Here is a 20,835-nt window from a genome sequence, read left to right as displayed (position 1 = left end):
AGCATGCCCACCTCCTAGGGTGGGTGTGATGATCCCAAGGGGAGAAAGTACTTTGCTAACTGGAAGGTACTGAGCAAACATTACTGGGCTTGGAGAATGATAGAGGCCAGGACTTTCCTGACCTTCTCTTACCCGCCTCCCAGGTTACTCCCAGAGTGGAACAACTATAATGACTAAGACATCAATTTTTCTTTTCTTTTAAAAGCAAATTTATTGCAGGATGCTTTGCATAAATCACACCCAACCAGAGAGTACAGGTCAATGGGTTCTGACACATGCATATACCCTGGTAAGCACTGGCTCAGCCAAGTTACAGAACACTTTCTTCACCTGAAAACACCCATGCCCTTTGCAGTCAGTCCCACCTCTGGCTCCAGGCTTTCTCTTTTGCCTGATTCAAAATTTCACTTAGTCTCCAGAGTCTGGTTTTCTCCCTTCAGTGTGACACGTATATTATGTGCATCAGCAGTATGCTTGTCCTCTATGGGTACCCTATGACGTCAGCTAACAATACAGTATGCAGACCAAATAGTCTTCCCCTGCTCTGTTCTCCCGGGAGCTGTAGGCCTTCTATTCAGGCCTTCCCAGAGGGATTCCTGTCCCTTCTCTCAGGCGAAGGGAGCCCAAGTTGTCTGGCTGTGTTCTCACTCTGCAATCAGGAAGGGAAGTCTGCATGTCCCTACAGCCTTGGACTTGTGTGCCCTGGCTCTGTCTTACGGCCCAAACTTAACACCATCCTGTTGAAGTTGTTCCCTGCATTCCAGCCCATCTGGCTACTTGGGGACATTGGCATAAGGTGAGATCCACCCAGCCTGGGTCAAGGCCTTGGACTTCCATGATGCTTTGGATAACATGCGGCTTAACCACGAGGGGAACCCAGTAAGCTGCCAGCGAGCACTGTGAGAGCATCAGTACAAATTGGTTTATTCAGGTTAGGATCAGGTCCCTAGCAAGGGCCAGCGTGGATGGGACCAAAGCAGCTTTTGTTTGGGCTACATGGGGCTGGCCTGTGCTTGTCAGCAGCCGATCCGCAGACTGTGTGGGCAGTAGGAAAGGGAACAAACAGTCCTCCCTGTGTGGCATGCGGGCAGATGCTGTGCATCTTTGATCACCAGGCTAGTTCGGCCCTTCCCTTTGCTTGCGTCTGGGCTCTTCCCCATCTGTTCTCTGATCCTGCTTTACCATCAGGCAACAGGGGCAGGATAATCATCATTACCATTTATTACAGCACCTACGCATGCTGCCAGGGCATTTCACATACATTATTTCATTTACTTCTCACACCAACCCTTTGAGGAAGGTATTATTAGTCCCATTTTATAGATGCAAAAACCTGAGGCGCTGAGATTTAAGTTACTTGTTTAAAATCACTCAGTTGCAGAGCCAGAATTTGAACCTAGGTCTGCCTGACTCTGGGGCCCATGGCCTCTACTCAGGGTTTCCAGAAGCAAAGAAAATAGGGGACCCCTAAATTGTTTTACTTTCCTCCATTGCCCACTCCACCCCTGAGAACACCACGGATTAGGGCTGCCTGTTGCCAACTTCATACAGTGGAACCATCTGATATGTATTCTTTGGTGTTTAAGTTCTTTCATTTCCTCTGCTGTTTGTGAGATTTCTTCATGTGGTTGTGTGCTGGTTGATTCCTCTTGTTGTGTGGTATTGCATGTATCAAGAACATCTTATTTTTGAAGATCTCTTGACTTGTGGTTAAAGTACTACACTTGAACTGCTATACTGGGCAACTCCCACTGTTTATCCAGCTTGTCTGGGTGTCTCCGAGAGAGGCTTAATCTGCCTAGAAGGTACTTCCGCTTATGAAGGAGAAGTTTTGCTAGCCTCATGGTTCCTTAATTGATTAAATACGTGCAGAGGTGGTCTGTGAGCAATACCACTGACCCCGTCACCCGCTCTGCCTCCCACCCACACCCCACCCCTCCCTTCTTCCTTGTCATGTTGCCAAGAGGAAAACACCTGATGTTGTTTAAGTAGCTGCAGCTCTTTGTACCAGAAGTAGGCCTGTTGCGAGATAAAGGCAGTTTGAAGTTTTCTCTGAGGCGTCAGGAGCACAGCTGTCTACTAGAAAGTTCTAACATTGCCACTTCAGTCATGCCGACTCTTTCTGACCTTATGGATTGTAGCCCGCCAGCTCCTCTGTCCATGGGATTCTCCAGGCAAAAATACTGGAGTGGGTTGCCATGCCCTCCTCCAGGCGGTCTTCCTGACCCAGGGGTCGAACCCCAGTCTTTTGTGTCTCCTGCACCGGCAGGCGGATTCTTTACCTGGGAAGCCCTCATAGTCCTGTGATCTTGGGCAAATCATCTAGCTTTCCTGAGCCTCAACTTCCTCATCTACAAAATGGAAGAGATGGTGATCATGATATTGGTTCTAAACAGCTACCTCATGGTAGATGAGAGTATAAATATGATATAGCATGCAAAAGGTTATTCCTGGCACCATGTAACTTAAGGACACTTCCTTTCCATTTTCGTGTCCTCCTATACAGGGTTCTTGGTGGCTCAGTGGTAAAGATACAGGTTCGATCCCTGGGTTGGGAAGATCCCCTGGTTCAGAAATGGCAACCCACTCCAGTATTCTTGCCTCGGAAACTCCATAGGTAGAGAAGCCTGGTGGGCTCCAGTCCATGGGGTCGCAAAAGAGTCAGACAGGCTTAGTGACTTAAACAACAACAAAAAGTACAGGGTTATTGGCAAGACAGACTGGGGAGAATCAAAGGATAAGTCTGCTGGAGGATGGAAGAGTCTGAGTAGTGTCAGTCCCTGAATGAATAAGGATGGTTGGCTGAAGTTCAGATCTCAAGAAAAGGCAAGAGAAGAATAAAGAAAGACCTGGGAGAAATTGCTCTTAAGCCATTTAGACTGTGAGGTGCTGTGGGAATCAATACCACTCTAACACTTTCAGGCTATGTCGCAATTCTCCCTGCACTTAGGAAAAAAAAAAAAAATCCCATATCTGTTTGCAATGTTAACATCCTCCAAAGCATTCTGTTTGTTTTGGAGGAGAGAAGGTGGTGGAGAAGCTGTGAGCCTTCTATTGCATTGCAGCATGGGCCACAGTGAAGAGCAAACTTGAAGAATGGATAGTAGCAGCCACCAAGAAGGAAATCAGATTGTTTCTGGTGCCGATGGGAGAGACAAAGTGGGTGAAATGGGAATTCTCATGGGGTTATACATTCCATCAAAGTGCATACTTAGGTACAAGCTTGACCACACCTTCCTCTTTCCCATTCTTAGTTGATCTCACTCCAAAGTAAAAAGCAATTCACAATCATTCTATTATTTCCTTTGGCTTCTGGAGCAATGACAGGAAATCGTGGAAGGGTCAGTCATATGAAGGGGCCCTGACTCAGAGTTCCTTGTATACTCATATGTACGTGTGTCTCATGAGAAATGGTGGTGCTTCTACCTTACCTTGTTGGCTGGACTGCCTGAGAAACTGGTGTTGCTGACCTCAGAAGTTAATACTCTGCGTGAATGCTTGGGCGGGTAGGAGGGAGGGAGCGAAGGAAGAGAACAAATGAGTCTCAGTGAACTGGGGCATGTCAGAAATTTAATAAGAACAAGTCTAGACAAGTGTTAATCCAGAATCCCCTGAGAGAAAAGAGATAGGTTGGTCCTTGTAAAAAAATGTCTGCAGGTTAGACCGCAGGAAGGGAAGAGAAAGAGGTAAACTGTGTAGCTAGTAGAAGGGAGAAGGTTGAAAGAAATTGTCAGATTTGGTTAACAGAGTTGATTTGCAAAGCTTCCAATTTTACTTTTAGCCTAGGCTGGGAGTTCTGGGTACCTAACCTCCTGAGAGGGCTGTAGATAGTCAAAACCCACACTTTCGCGTTTCATTTACTGATCCTGTGGCCTGGAGGCAATACTTATTGATGTCTTATAAAAGAAGTATTTGATAAGTATGGGCCCTGTTAATTGAATGCAAATTTGATTCTTTTTAAATTTTGCTTTGATGAAGTTCTTAATAGAAGAATTCTAATAGGACAATCTATAACATCTTCTAACAAGTTCTAGTTATGAAGTTACTGTTAGAAATGTATGCACACAGAAACATACATGTTTGAATGGTACAGTTACCAACCTCTGTTATAAAATGTTAATGCACACTTCTCCAAATACATGGCGGTTTGGATGGTACCCAGACCCCAGGCCATAAAATATGACCGCCACCTGGTGAGGGAAGTGGGTAACTGCCTCTGTATCTTCAAGTATGCGATGCACAGATAATTACTGTTTATAAAATCTTAGAACGTCCTGGGACTATTCATCAACATGACATGAAAGTGACAGTGATGTTTTTAAAAGTTCTAATTATTATGATAATGATAATGGGTAGGCTTTAGGCTAGAAAGTAGCTTTCTTAGCTTGTCCGAATCATCCCAGTAATGATGGCCTCTGAGAGGAGGGAAGGTAAGACCCAGCCGGGAAAGAAAGAAAGGGAGGGGCTCGCAGTGGTGTGATGAGGGGCTTGTCTTACTTTCAGGCTTCGGTTCAAGACAGGCACAAAAGAGCGGAAACCAAATTGTCTAGGAAGTGCTGGCTGGAAAGAAGAAAGACCATTATTTGCAAGTGTCTGTTGATAAAAGCTGGGGAGAGAGGCTTCACCCTGCTTTCACCTTCTTACTGTGAAGCTGCTGCCTGTGGATCGAGCCTCTGAAGCAAGACTGAGGACCTACTAAGCAAAAGTGGCAGCGTGGTTTCTTTTCCTTTTCTTTCTTTCTGCCCCTCCTCCCTCCTTCCCTTCTTTCTTTCTTTTTAAATAATCCTTGGAAAGTGCTATTTGTGAGACCAAAGTTAAGAGCTGTGCTCATTATCCTGGGTGTTTAAATTAAAAAATTAAAAATTCCTGTATGTTTTTGACAGGTACTGAAGGGTTGCTGGAAGGGATGTTTAGATCCAGACTGACCTAGTTAGTAGACTTTAGGTCCAGAAATTAGACTCTTGCTCCTTGGAAGAAAAGTTATGACCAACCTAGACAGCATATTAAAAAGCAGAGACATTACTTTGCCAACAAAGGTCTGTCCAGTCAAAGTTATGGTTTTTCCAGTGGACATGTATGGATGTGAGAGTTAGACTATAAGGAAAGCTGAGCGCTGAAGAATTGATGCTTTTGAATTGTGGTGTTGGAGAAGACTCTTGAGAGTCCTGTGGACAGCAAGGAGATCCAACCACTCAATTCTAAAGGAATTCAGTCCTGAGTGTTCATTGGAAGGACTAATGTTGAAGCTGAAACTCCAATACTTGGGCCACCTGATGCAAAGAACTGACTCACTGGAAAAGACCCTGATGCTGGGAAAGATTGAGGGCAGGAGGAGAAGGGGATGACAGAAGATGAGATGGTTGGATGGCATCACCAACTCGATGGACATGAGTTTGGGTAAACTCTGGGAGCTGGTGATGGACAGGGAGACCTGGCGTGCTGCGGTTCATGGGGTCACAAAGAGTCAGACACAACAGAGTGACTGAACTGGACTGAGGTCCAGACTGACATAGAGTAGAATTTTGGCATTCTGCCTCCCAGGTGTAAGGCAAGGAGGGGTGTGTGTTTGCATTTTTCTTAACCTCTCTAAGACTCAGTTTCCTTACATGCATGTGGTTACTTTACCTTCTAGGAGAACTTCTCTGTGTGTTTTTAATTTCTTTGGGTGGTGCCCCCAAGTGGAAGGCAGCTCCCAAAAGCCCTAAGGTGGTGACAGAAGCAAACAGCCATAGAATACAGGGTGTTGATGTTGACAGGAATAATATGGGGAAAGGGTGGCCTTTGCATTGGGCCTGGCAGGGTGACTTCAATAGGTCACTTTGGTCATTCACCCAATAACAATTTATGGAGCTCCTATAACAAGCAAGACATCATTTTAGGTGCTGGGGATACGCCTGTAAACAAGGAAACAGAAACAACCAACTCTGCCCTGCCCTCACTGAGCTCATATTCTAGGGGGAGAAGCCATAATGCACACATATAATGATCTATATATATTTTTTAGATAGTTAAGAAACTCTGGGTGAAAAATTAAAACAGGGTAAGGGGATAGGTGTTATACCAGAAAGTCTTGATTTCATATTGATAAGTGAAGAAAAGGCAACTCACACAAAATAGTGTTGCTGCAAATGGCATTATTTAGCTCTTTCTCATGGCCGAGTAATACTCCATTGTATCCGTGTGCCACATTTTCTTAATCCATTCCTCTGTTGATGGACATTTAGGTTGTTTCTGTGTCTTGGCTACTGTGAATTGTGCCGCTACGAACATGCATGCATGCTCAGTCTCTTCAGCAGTGTCCAATGCTATGGACTGTAGCCCTCCAGGCTTCTCTGTCCATAGAATTCTCTAGGCAAGAATATTGGAGTGGTTTGCCATCCCCTCTTCCAGGGGATCTTCCCAAACCAGGGACTGAGCTCACATCTCTTACATCTCCTTTATTGACAGGTGGGTTCTTTACTACTAGCGCCATCTGGGAAGCCCACTATGAACATAGGGCTGCATGTATTTTTTTGTGTTTTTCTTTTAAAGGTAGGCGAGATTTCTTTTCTTTTTTTTTTATTTATCTGGCTGTGTCAGGTCTTAGCTGCGGCATGTGGCAACGACTTTAGCTGTGGTGAGTGGGATCTAGTTCCAGGACCAGGAATCAAGCCCGGTCCCCCCGGTGCTGGGAGCACAGAGTCTTAGTCACTGGACCACCAGGGAAGTCCTGCATATGTATTTTTGAATTATAGTTTTTTCTGGATATATGTCTAGGAGTGGGATTGCTGGATCATATAGTGCTGTGCTAAGTCACTTCAGTCATATCCAACTCTTTGAGCCCCTAGGGACTGTAGCCCACCAGGCTCCTCTGTCCATGGGATTCTCCAGGCAAGAGTACTGGAGTGGGCTGCCATTTCCTTCTCCAGGGGGTCTTTCTGACCCAGATTCAAGCCTGCGTCTCTTACACCTCCTCCGTTGGCAGGCAAGTTCTTTACCATTAGCACCACTTGGACTATAAAGAAGGCTGAGTGCCAAAGAGTTGATGCTTTTGAACTGTGGTGTTTGAGAAGACTCTTGAGAGTCCCTTGCACTGCAAGGAGATCAAACCAGTCAATTCTAAAGGAAATCAACACAGAATATTCACTGGAAGGACTGATTCTGAAGCTGAAACTCCAATACTTTGGTCAGTTCTTTTGGCGAAGAACTGACTCATTGAAAAAGACCCTGATGCTGGGAAAGATTGAAGGCAGGAGGAGAAGGGGATGATGGAGGATGAGATGGTTGGATGGCATCACTGATTCAGTGGACATGAATTTGAACAAGTTCTGGGAGCTGGTGAAGGACAGGGAAGCCTGATGTGCTGCAGTCCATGGGGTCACAAAGAGCTGGACGCAACTGAGTGATGGAACAACAAGCACAACCTGGGAAGACTGAGTACATAATGAAGCCTCCATAAAAACCCAAAAGCATGGAGTCTGGAGAGCTTCTGAGCTTGTGTACCCTCGGAGGTTCTGGGGGAGTGGTGCCTGGAGAGGTAATGGAAATGCTGATTTCTGTCCTTAAATTGTATCCCTTTATAATAAACCAGGAATCTAATTAAAAAATTCTTTCCCTGAGTCTCTGAGCCATTCTAGCAAATTAATTCAACCTGAGGAGGGGGTTGTGGACGCCTCTGATCTATAGACTTGCTACAGGTGTTTGAAGGGTGAGGTGGGGTGGAGTCTGGAGGGAATGGGCCCTTACGCTGTGGAATCTGATGCTGGGCCCGGCTAGAGAGTGTCAGCATTCAGATGAATGGTAGGAAAGGAGTCGCTTGGTGGTGTGGGAAAAAACATAGAAATTGGGTGCAAAGCCATAGTTGGACCCAGAGTCATTAACTGGGATTTTGTTTAGCTGAGTGGGAGATGCTAGCGGGAGAAACCAAAAAACGGGACTGGTGGTGGCAAGGGGAACCAGGGAAGCCTTGGGAAAAGGTGGCTTGAGAGAGAACAAGAGAGCAAGCAGACGTGGCAGGCGCCTTCTGGTACCCTTCTGAGTCAGTCCCAACAAGGTTTCTCTTCTCTGTTGTCTCTTGAGCTGATAAAATGAGGCCAAATTTGGTTCCGAAGCAAACGAAAGTTTCATTTCTGATCAATAATGGAAAGATGTGAGTTCTGCTTTAGAGTACACATGCTCCCCTTACAGGCTGGTGGGTGGGGCTGCTTTATAGGGGTCTCCTCAGTGGGGAAGGGAAGGGAGGGAAGCGGGCAGAGTTCTCCACCTTCCATATGTAGCGGTGCTGCTCAGAACTCCAAATGTCAGTGCTCTGAGCAGCCTTTCTGCACACGGCCCCCAGCCGCCATCTTGGATTGCAGTGCTGTGACTTGCCTCTCTGCACACGGCCCCCAGCCGCCATCTTGGATTGCAGTGCTGTGACTTGTCTCTCTGCACACGGCCCCCAGCCGCCATCTTGGATTGGAGTTCCGTGAGCAGACTCTGTACACGGCCCCCAGCCACCATCTTGGAGTTTGAAACCACCTAGCTGAGGTGATGGCAAAGCCATTCTACAGGAGGAATTCTGGTCTGAAGAACTGGGTGCAAGGCCTCTGCACTTGGTCCCCTGTGAGGACGTGAAACCAGACTAAGCACAAAGGGGAAAAAAAAGGTTAGGTTTTATCTTGTTACCCAGATTCTATATTTTTTCCCTGGGGAATTGTTAATAGGCTGCGCCAGTGATCCTTCTGGGGCAGAACGCTGGTTAAAAATGGCCCAGATATTTCAAGGGGGCATTTGTGAGGCTGTGCAGTGAGCTGTGGTGGGGATTGCAGCCGCTGCCTCTGTCTCCCCAGAGACGCTCTGTGGAAGTAAAGTTGTTTTCTGGGGCTTTGGATTCAGACCTCAGTTTTCTTAGAGGAGAGGGTGCCAAGGGCAGGTGCCCAGGAGCAGACCTGCCCTTTTGCTCTGCTGCCAGGATCCGGGTAGGAGAATGAAGTGAGTGGATGTTGCAGCCACATGCTGGTATTTTCTCTAATGTATCCTGCTCCTGCTTCTGCTGTGCTTTGAGGCCTTGGCTCTATGTCCCGCCACCCAGCTGGGCCGAAAACAAAAGTTTGCCTTCCTGCTCCTTTGTCCTCCAGCCTGCTCCCTCAGGCTGGGTTCTCCGCAGTCTCCCTATAGGTCTGGCCTTCTACCTAAAGCAGGGATTTGTCCTGAGAGGCACCAGTTTACTAAGTCCTTTACTTGTCTTTTGCTTCTTGGTGAGGGTTTGTTTTTGCTCCCTCTTCCTTCGTCACCTTTCCAGATTGAAATACATGCCTTACTGTCATTTTGCGATTCTCAGAATTAGAAACAAAGTCAATAGGAAAATGGCATTAACCTGTTATTATTGTAATTATCATTCCCTTGAGGAAGCATCTAATTGTATTAACTGCCCTGTGGTGACAACAGTGAACAGGCATAGTTTTCATACAGAAATGCCCTTGGTTCTTGGGCTTCCCCGGTGGCTCAGATGGTAGAGAATCTGCCTGCAATGAGGGAGATCCAGATTCGAACCCTGGGTTGGAAGGATCCCATGGAGAAGGGAATGGTTACCCAATCCAGGATTCTTGCCTAGAGAATTCCATGAACAGAGGAGACTGGTGGGCTGCAGTCCATGGGGTTGCAAACAGTCGGACATGACTGAGTGACTTCACTTTTTTTTTAGAGCATTAAGGGTTTGATACCAAGAACCATGGACACTCATATACAATGAAAGTAACCAAATGTCCTAATTTTGGGGGGTTGATCCTGACTTCTTTCTGTCTTTGATCCCCCATCTTTTACTCTGAGACTCTATGCCCATCTCTTGAGCTCTCTTGGCTTCAAGTAGGGGATAATGAGATCTTATCTGAAGTCAGGGGCTTCCCATTTGGCGCTGGTGGTAAAGAACCCACCTGCCAATGCAGGAGACAGACCGATATTTGATCCCCAGGCCAGGAAGCTCCCCTGGAGGAGGGCATGGCAACCCACTCCAGTACTCTTTGCCTGGAGAATCCCATGGACAGAGGAGACTGGCAGGCTATAGTCATTGGGGTCATAAAAAGTCAGACACAACTGAAGTGACTTAGTATGCATGCACCTGATGTCAGTAGCAGGACCACATGATCTCTGAAGGCCCCTCGGTACTAAAATCCACAATTCTATGAATACTCTTTATACAAAGGTCGCCAAAACAAAGTCAAAGTCACAGCAGAATTTCATAATTCCCACTCTCCAAGGAAACCTTATGAGGTAAGAAAACAGTGTTAAAGAAATGAGATAATGTATCTGAATGTTATTGTTGTGTAGTTGCTCAGTTGTGTCTGACTCTTTGCAACCCCACGAACTGTAGCCCACCATGCATCTCTGTCCATGAGATTTCCCAGGCAAGAATACTGGAGAGGGTTGTCAATTCCTTTTCCAGGGGATCTTTCTAACCCAGGGATCCAACCTTTATCTCCTGCATTGCCAGGTGGGTTCTTTACCACTGAGCCACCGGAGAAGCCCATACAACAGAATACAGGTCTCTAAAATGTGCATCACTGCGTTGGACAGTTGTGGTGGGGGCTTCATAACTCTTTTCCAGGTGACCCTGGGACAGAAATCTTATATGAACCAGAACTGTGCTAAGCACTTCATATATGTTGCTATTTAATGTTTAGATGAAACTTGCGTGGTGTGCACATTTAGAAATGAGGAAGCTGAAATCCAGGAAGTTAACTCAAGCTAATGGTAAAGATGACCTTCAAACTCAGTTGATCTGACAGCAGCGCTCACACTCTAAATCACATTTAATGCTTGTCTCTCTGTGTAGACACCAGGAATCTTATTTATGGGAAGAGTCTGTTAGTGATGGCTAGGTTCTGGGAATGCGGGCATAAAAAATTAAGAATCTGTAAAGAATGTCACCTAACTGGATGCTTGGAAGGCAGAGGGGTTTGGAGAGAGTGGAGGTGTGTGAGCTCTCGTAGTACTCTGGTCTTGCCATCAGGAAAGCTTTTTCAGGTGTTGTGGTCCGGAGCAATCTGTTTAGAGCATGTGTAAGGTTGAAGGTTGAAGTTAAAAGCGTGCTCCTTGGAGGCAGGACCGTTCCTCTGGGAACCGCAGGGTGTGGTGGTGAGGTGAGGACACGGGCAGGCAGAGCAGCGGCCGGATGGACGGCAGCAGCGGGGAGCCTGATGGCTGTGGGGGCAGAGCCCTGCACAGCTGTCTGGGGGTGTGGAGGCCTGCGGGGCCGGGTGAGGAGAGCCACAGAGCAGGCTGGCCGGGCACGCACAGCCTAGTGCCATTGCGATGTGTCATCTGTGCTCCAGGCTGCTAGGGCTCAGGGAAATGACTGTTACCCTGTGTGCAGATGGATCTGCTATGTTTAGAACAGCTTCCTCCCAACAGGCTGTCAAAATGTACCCTTCTACTGCTGTAGCGCCTTTCCACAAGGTGAGTTCTGAGTTTTCCGTTGTGTTTAGGATGGACAGTGAGCCCGGTGAGCTTTAGAAAGGGGGCCCTTTGTGCTGACCATAACCACTGGGCATTATGACTTAGTCGCGTGGCACTAGAGGGACTGATGTTGAGGCTGAAGCTCCAATACTTTGGCCACCTGATGCAAAGAACTGACTCATCTGAAAAGACCCTGATATTGGGAAAGATTGAAGGCAGGAGAAGGGGATGACAGAGGATGAGATGGGTGGACGGCATCACTGACTCAATGGACATGAGTTTGAGTAGACTCTGGGAGATGGTGATGGACAGGGAGGCCTGACATGCTACAGTCCATGGGGTCGCAGAGTCGGACATGACTGAATAACGGGATGAGGTACGCACTTTCTTTCTTAGATGACATTGAGTCCTCGACCCTATGGTGATGGCAGAAGGCCCATGTCCCAGTCTCTGATGCTCTTGTCCCCTTCCTGCAGTGCGACTGGTCTTCTGATGCTACATTGAGTCTTGGTCTGCAACAGAGGGAGGGAACCCAAATTGGCTCAGTTCTTTCTTGATGACTGCATGAAATTGGCCTTACTCTCTGGTGTGGAAAGCCATGAAGCCAGGGGGCCTGTGTCAGGGCCTCTTCCGTGGCCGATGTGATCATGCAGTGATGCTCCCTGGAGGGGAAGCCTTTTGATTGGAACACCCGTTTCCCACTGGTGCTGGGCTCAGTGGAGGTCTTCTCCTGGGCTATGGGTGGGACCCAGGACACATGCCTTCTCTTCCAGTCTTCCGTGCAAGATGCAGGTATCTAGATGTGGCCAACTGTTGCCAAGGGACCCACAGAGCCTTCAGATTTCCTGGCACAGGTGAAGTTCCTCCACACGAGAGGCTGGCTCCTGGGGTGGTGGCTCAGCTGTGCTGAGGCTCCTCCTGCCGTTGGCCTCCTTGAGGTTCAGGCCAAGCACATGGGGCTGACAACACTGGGAGCTCAAGCGTGGCTTTTTCCCCAGCAGTTCCTTACAAAATTTTAATTTTAGCAGTTTTAAATTATGTAATGGACTCTGCATACACTCTCTGTACACTTATAAGCTTTACAAAGTGTAAATCTACCTTGACTGCCATTCCTGATTCCATCTCCTCATTATCAGTTGATTTTATAGACTTTCAGATGTTTCCTCCATGCATTTTTTTCTCTATATATACATATATCATCCCACACAGTGTGGTTGTGTAATTGATATCAGCTGTACATGCTGTATAAACTTCTTTGAAACACTTTCTTCACTCAACTCTCTTAGCAGTTTTTCCAATCAGTGTATGTGTGTTTAGTTGCTGAGTCATGTCCAACTCTTTGCAATCCTGTGGACTGCAGCATGCCAGCCTTCCCTGTCCTTCACTGTCTCCCAGAGTTTGCTCAAATTCATGTCCACTGAGTCAGTGTCGCTAACCATCTCATCCTCTGCCGCTGTCTTCTTCTTTTGCCTTGAATCTTTCCCAGCATCAGAGTCTTTTTGATTGAGTTGGCTCTTTGCCTCAAGTGACCAAAGTATTGGAGCTTTAGCTTTAGCATCAATTGTTCCAATGAATATTCGGGGTTGATTTCCTTTAAGATTGACTGGTTTGATCTCCTTGCTGTCCAAGGGACTCTCAAGAGTCTTCTCCAGCGCCACAGTTTGAAAGCATCAGTTATTTGGTGCTCAACCTTCTTTATTGTCCAGGAGGAGATGGTGAAGGACAGGGAAGCCTGGCATGCAGCAGTCCATGGGGTTGCAAAGAATCAGACACAACTGAGCAACTGAACAATAACAACAACACATCCATACATGACAACTGGAAAAACCATAGCTTCAACTGTACGGACATTTGTCGACAAAGTGATGTCTCCTCTTTTTAATATGCTGTCTAATTTTGTCATAGCTTTCCTTCCAAGGAGCAGCCGTCGTTTGATTTCATGGCTGCAATTACTGTCTGCAGTGACTTTAGAACCCAAGAAAAGAAAAGCTGTCCTTGCTTCCACTTTTTCCCCTTCTATTTACCATGAAGTGATGGGACTAGATGACTTGATCTTAGTTTTTTGCATGTTGAATTTCAAACCAGCCTTTTCACTATCTTTTACCGTCATCAAGAGACTCTTTAGTTCCTCTTCACTGTCTGCCATTAGAGTGGTAATTCTCTTAACTATTGCAGACTATTCCATAATATATCATATTAAGGATACTCTGGACCAGTGCTCCCTTTTTATGAAATTATTGGAGAATACTCCCATACTGTCCTGAAATGAAGTTCATAAATAATGTTATATAATATATGATTAAAAATCAATATAATGTTCTAACTGTAATAAAAGGATAAAAAAAACAATGTATAATAAATTAACATATACTTTGGTATACAAATGACTTGGGCACACTGAAGCAGATGACTTCATCAAGTAGACAGATGCTGTAGCTCTTTATAGACTCAAGTGAGTGCTACAGTCCTCAGTGCAGACAGATTTGGGTGTGATTTGATGCTAAATTAAGTACCCTGGATGACATTGCCAATGACTTCATGATTTTTCTGAGATGATGAACAACTCATGGTAAAGATTCAAACTAAACAAAGTTCCAGTGTGTCTCAGTTTATTTGGTGGTTCCATTCTTAGAAATCATCATATATTAAAATTGTGCAAAAATTGATTTGTGTTTATATGTAGTGGAGTTAAGTTTTTGGCTCAGATGTTTTTCAGCAACAAGACTGTGGCAGGACACCCAGAATCCTTGATGGATGGGGAAAAGTCTTCATTGCATGAGATACGTTGTGGCCCCCAACCAATCCGTACCAGTAGTAACCCCAAAGATCGTGACAGTCAACACCTGCATAAATTCCCTAAACATCTCCTGGGGGGGCTGGCATTGAGAACCAGTGACTTAATGGAGACATTTATGCTTTTATTTTTTCCTCTAGGTTTTTGCTATTATAAGCAAAGTAGTAAAGAGCATCCTTATATCTTCAGTCTTGTGCACATGTCAGAACAGGTTCTCTCAGAAAGATACATCCCAAGTCACTTCAACTGAGGTGTCCTCACAGGTTGTCTGGGGTGGGAAGTGTGACTTCTCTGCAGGACGGCTCTTTGTGTTCCACTTTTTCTCCTTCCCAGGGAACTCCCAGCCCTGGGTCAGAGCTGATTCTCATTCACTGGGAAAATGCAGAGCCATGGCCTCCCCTCCATCTCTGGAAAGACAGCCTTCTACTGGATCAGCTGCTCTTACCTGTCCTTCTTTTTTAAAAAAATAATTTTACTTGTTTATTTTTGGTTGTGCTGGGTCCTCGCTGCTGCATGCAGGTTTTCTCTAGTTGTGGCAAGAGGGGGTGCTCTTGGGTGCAGCGTGCAGCCTTCTCGTTGCGGTGGCTTCCCTTGTTGCAGCGCACAGGCTCTTGGATGCGTGGCTTCAGTAGTTGCAGCACGCAGGCTCAGTAGTTGCGGCTCTCAGGCTTAGTTGCTCCTGGGCACGTGGGATCTTCCCAGACCAGGGTTCAAACCCGTGTATTCTGCATTGGCAGGTGGATTCCCATCTACTGTAGCACCAGGGAACTCCTCTTTCCTGTCCTAACAAAGGCGGCACCTTCATGATTTCCAAAAGTTCACCCCACTCTCCCCACATATCAGATTCAGAATATGAACAAAATTTGTTATTATCAGATTGATTTTTGGATTAATGAGGTATCTTCATTGTGCATATTGGTGCTGATGAGTCGCTGAAAGGCGTTTCTTGGAGAGAGGGCAAGGTTGAACATTTCCCCAGAGAGACTGATGGAAAAGAAAGAGGTAAAAAGTTCTCCCACAGTGACTGGGAAAGAGAGAGAAGAGTCAGGAACAGGGACTCTCAGGCTGGCAGAGAACTTTGAAGACAGTTTGTCTGAGTCTTTGATGCCCATTCCACGAGAGAGACCCCTTAGGAAGCCTCGGGTGAAGCAGGTGCTGCTGAGTGTTCTGAGGGAAAGCAGCAGTTTCAGAACCTTACAAAGAAGATTGTGCAAGATTTGAGATTTGTTCTCTAGTAAGAAGCATAAAAGGCTTTTTATTTATTTATTTATTTATTTTTTAATGAAGAAAGGCATCGGAACTGGAAAGTTGTGAAGATGTTTCCCTTCAGAAAAGGACAACAGTAGAAAACTTGAATTTGCATTTTGTTTTTGTTGTTTTGTCTGTTTCCTCATTTGGGGTTTGCGCTTGTTTTCCTACATAACTAATATGCAGGCCTCAGCAATGGACAAAATATTTTCCTTTACGTTGCCTGGTCTAACTAACGTTCTCAAACTTGCTGAGTATTTATTGTTAAAATGTACACACTTAGGTTGAAAACGAGGAGGAGATTTAATCCAATGTTACATGTTGAGAAAATGACAGAAGTAAATCAAGCCCAGGTCTTCTGAAACCTAATTATGTGCCCTTTACAAGAAACTGGCTCTATGTTAATTTAACTTGTAGAATGTTAAGATGAGCATTTATTTTCATAACTTTCTTTGGAATGTCATGATATTTTCTTAGATTCTCTCTAATGTTTGCCTGCTTGGGCATATTTATTCAGTGCCACCTGTTGGTAAATAAGAAATATTATGGGGAAGAGGAGAAACAGGGAGATGACAAAGCACTTGTTAGTCACTCCAAACAGCAATCTTGGTTCAAAAATTTGAGATTCAGTCACTGAAAAATGGCAAGTAGATAGAGCTGGTTTCTTTTGGCCCTACTGGGCAATGGAAAACACTGTCAAGCAACGTGGCTTTCTGATTTTCCATCCAGGGTAAAGGCAGAGTTATAGGAGTGTCATAATATTTTCCTGAGGGGGGGGGGGAAACAACAAAGGCATAGACAGTGTATCTAATAATAAAGAGCAAAATCTGGAGCACATATGGCATCCTTAAATAATATTAAATGAGAAAACGCTGTATGCAAACGTGCTTAGCTTAATGCCACCACAAATTAGGTTTTCAATGAATGTTGGTTCAATCTGAGGTTATATTGCTTTCCTAGAACTCCCTACTTAATAATCTGTGATTTGGAAAAATATTTCTCTCTCTCTTTTTTTTTTTTTGGCCTCACAGCTTGCAGGATCTTAGTTCTGAAACCTCGCCCTTGGCAGTGAAAGCAGAGTCTAACTACTGGACCACTAAGGAATTCCCTCTCCTCTTACTTGTATTACTGGTCTGATGGGGAAAAACTATCCAATCCGGTAACCTACCTGCCTGGGAGGCCAGTGCCCATTCCCTGCTGGTTCTGCACTCACCCAGTCTTCCTGCCACCATTCTGCAGTCCTTCCCTGTGTTTACCCAGTTGGAAGCTATCACAGCTGCCGGCTGAAATCCCTTGTTTTCCTTCATTTCTGCAGATGCAGACAAAGTGATGGGAATTTTTTGTGGGGATTGTCAGGAGGAGCTGGAAAATTGGGAATGCCTTTTATCTTCCAGTTTTATTGAGATATAATTTGTGCACAGCCGTGTATTAATATTTGTTTAAGGAATACAGCATAATTTTTTGACATACAAACATCATGAAGTCGTTATCACATTAAGTTTAGTGACCATCCATCATCTCATATAGATACAAAATTAAAGAAATAGAGAAACTTTTTTCCTTGTGGTGAGAACTCTTAAGATTTACTCTAACTTTCATATATAACATACTATGGTGTTAATTGTATTTATTATGTTGTACTTTATATCCCTAGCATTTATTTAGCTTATCACTGGAAGTCTGTAGCTTTCAACCACTTCTGGTAACTACTTCTGATCTCTTCTTCTATGAGTTTGTTTTTGAAGTATAATTGACTTACGACACTAGGTTAGTTCCTGATACACAACATAGTGATTCAATATTTCTGTACATTTCAAAATGATCACCATGACAAGTCCAGTTACCATGTGTCGCTACACAAAGATATTATATAATTATTGACTTTATTCCCCACACTGTACTTTTCATAGCTGTGAATCATTTATTTTGTAATTGAAGTTTATACCTATTAACCTCCCTCACCTATTTCCCTATCTCCACCAACAGTCACAGGTTTGTTCTCTGTACTTATGACTTTTGTTTCCACTTTGCTATGTTTGTTTGTTTCGGTTTTTTAGATTCTGTGCACAAGTGAAATCATATAATATTTGTCTTTCTCTGAGTTAGTTCACTTAGCATATTACTGTCTAGGCCCATCCATGTTGTCACAAATGGCGACATTCTCTTTTATTTTTGGCTGCACTGGATCTTTGTTGTTCTGCTTGAGCTTTCTCTAGTTGTGGCAAGGTGGGGCTAGTCTTCATTGCGGTATTTGGGCTTCTCACTGTGGTAGCTTCTCTTGTAGACCATGAGCTCTAGAGCTCACAGGCTTAGCTGCCCCATGGCATGTGGAATCTTCCCCGACCAGGGATTGAACCCATGTCCCCTGCATTGGCAGATGGATTCTTAACCACTGAACTAGCAGGGAAGTCTGCAACATTATTTTTAATGACTAAATAATATTCCACCAGGTATATCACATTTTTCTTTTGATGGGCACTTTGGTTGCTTCCATATCTTGACTGTGTTTTTAAAAAAACTCTTTCTCTTCTCCATTAAATTTAAGAGGGAATATGTGAGCTTCCATATCATGTAGGAGCACATTGGAAGAACACAGTGTGTTCTTGCCTCTTTATTTTATCCCCAAATTCCTACTAATGGTGGTATATAGGTCAGCACATTTTGGCCTCATCCCAGGAAGTGTTTCATGGTCTCTGCCACCAACACTGCCTTCACCCTACACCTCCAGGAATTTGAATGGTGCTGAATGGTGGAGGTGGGGGTGTTCAAGGATATGAGGAGGCACAAGATGGAAGGGGGTTGGAAAGAAAAAAAATAGGAGAAAAATCACCGTTTGAAAAATGGAAATCTTAGATTTTTTTTTTCAGGCAAAACAATTAAGCCATTTTAGAAACATGACTCATATTGACTTCTACCCTTTCTGCCTCCAAAAGATTATGAAAAACACATACTTGGAAGATTTTAATAAAATTATGAGTAATATTAGATCATTTTAATTCCTGTTTATGGAGGACAGCAGTCCAATACTTAATTGCAAAAGGAAAATGAATCTGTGCTTCTAAGAGGCACTGCCATTTACAAAAACCAAGGAAGAATCACTGGCTGTTTTAGATTATAGCCTTATACTTATTGCCTTTCTCACTTTTCCTTAAAATTTCACCAAAATAGTGTGTCTCATTTAAAGAGCCAGATTTCTACCTATTTGTTTTGAAAAATAGTGGTTATTGCTCCCATCTTCTTGCCTTCCCCCTTTCCCAAGGCAACTACTTTCACTTCCTTTCACATGTGTGCATATATGTGTTTATGTGTGTGTTTCTGTCCTTGTCTCTAAACTAAATGTTTGCATTGCCACTTTTGATTTTTCAGTCTCAGGCATTCATGCCACTATGGAATGCCTTCTTTTCTTCATTTCCTTGGTAGACCCTTTCATCCCACTTTTCAATATAATTTGTGATGTTGCCTAGATCAGTTTTCAGTGTTTGAAATATTATGACTGTGACATGATAAGAAATACATATTTGGTTCCTGCCTGCAGTTCCTGACACAGGATTCCTAAACCATGTACAAGGTTCTTAAACCTTGTAATTTCCTGAGTGTTAAGGGTGCTAGAAGCATCTTTTGTTCTCATATATGCTCTTTGATCCCAATTCCTGACAAAGGAGTTTCTAAGATCCTTGGCATCTCTGGAGTGATAAGAGTGACTCTGTATGCTAATGAGAATGACCAGGTGCACCAGCTTCAGGATGGGAGTGGTCACCAGAAAGACCCAGGCTTGATTAGAAGACTGGACTTTTCAGCTCCATCTCCAACCTCGGGGAGGGGAGAGGGACTGAAGATTGAGTTAAACACCAGTGGTCAAGGATTTAATCCATCATGCCCACATAAAAGCACTCTGAGGTGACACAAGGAAGGGTAAAGAATCCATCTGCCAATGCAGGAGATGCAAGAGACGAGGGTTTGATCCCTGAGTTGGGAAGATCCTCTGGAGAAGGAAATGGCAACCCATTCCAGTGTTCTTGCCTGGAAAATTCCATGGACAGAGGAGCCTGGTGGGCTACAGTCCATGAGGTTGCAGAGTCGGACATAAACCCATATAACAGAACCTCCATAAAAACCCTAAATGGGGATTTGGAGGTTACCTGGTTGGTGAACACATCCGTGTGCTGGAACAATGGGGAACTACACTCAGAAGCTGTCTGTATCTTGCCTTGTTAAGAAGAAACAGGTCTCGAATGGAGTCACTGTGTTAAGGCCCTATATCAGCAAACCAAGATTTAAATACCTAACCTAACCACAGTTACGACCTCTCCCAGAAATGTAACCTCTAACCAATCAACCTGGAATCACCTGGTCAACAATAATACTGGATGGGACACTTGTGTTTCCTTTAGGAGGGCACCTTTGCCTGAAACAATGCATTCTTTTTGTTAATAATTTTTCTTTTTTTCCTCCTCCTCTCCTCTTTTAGAAACCTTTACTTTTTTATAGCTGGGTGGAACTTTTTTCTACTGCTGGAATAGATGGCATGCTGTCTGATTCATTGTTCATTAAAAAATTCGATTTTTTGAGTTTTTCCAAAGAACTTTAAAATTATTTAATTAGATCTTAAGTTTTACTCTGATGAATTTTGTTTTTTTTTTTTAAAGCTGTGTAGCTTTTCACCCAGCTGTTCATCTAAATCCTTTATAATGAACCCATAAATGTAAGTTAACTGTTCCCTTAAGTTCTGTGAGCTGTTAAAGCAACTTTCTTGGTGGCTCAGCTGTATAGAATACACCTGCAGTGCAGGAGTTGTGGGTTCAATCCCTCAGTTGGAAAGATGCTCTGGAGGATGAAATGGCAACCTACTCCAGTGTTCTTGCTGGGAAAATTCCATGAACAGGGGAGTCTAGTGGGCTACAGTCCATGGGGTTACAAAGAGTTGGACACGATTGAGTGACTGAGCATACATTAAACCTAAAGTGGTGGTGTGGGAGCCCCTACTTTATAGCTGGTTGGTCAGAAGTACGGACGACAAGTGAGGAGGAGCAGTCTTGTGGGACTAAATTCAACCTGTGGATCTGCACTATCTTCAGGTAGTCCCTGTCAGAATTCAACTGTGAAATCTCCAGATGATGACTGGAGACTGGAAAACTGGTTGGTATGAGACCCTCTCTCACCAGCCCACTGCCTCAATTTGACGTCAGAAGTGTGGTGAGTGGAGAAACATGTTTTCTTTTAATGTTTATGTAAATGTTATTCATGATGGAACCATGTATTAAACAATATTTTTTCCTCTGGCTTCCTGTTCAGCTAGTAATTGCCTTTCTTTGCTTACTTTTGCTCCCAAACTCTTTATCAGTGGTTTAAATCTTCTCAACAATTTTGGACTCATCAGA

This window comes from Odocoileus virginianus, chromosome 1, assembly GCF_023699985.2.
Source record: "Odocoileus virginianus isolate 20LAN1187 ecotype Illinois chromosome 1, Ovbor_1.2, whole genome shotgun sequence".
Taxonomy (NCBI): Eukaryota; Metazoa; Chordata; class Mammalia; order Artiodactyla; family Cervidae; genus Odocoileus; species Odocoileus virginianus.
The sequence above is the reverse complement of the archived record's forward strand: the minus strand, read 5'-3'. Positions refer to the sequence as shown.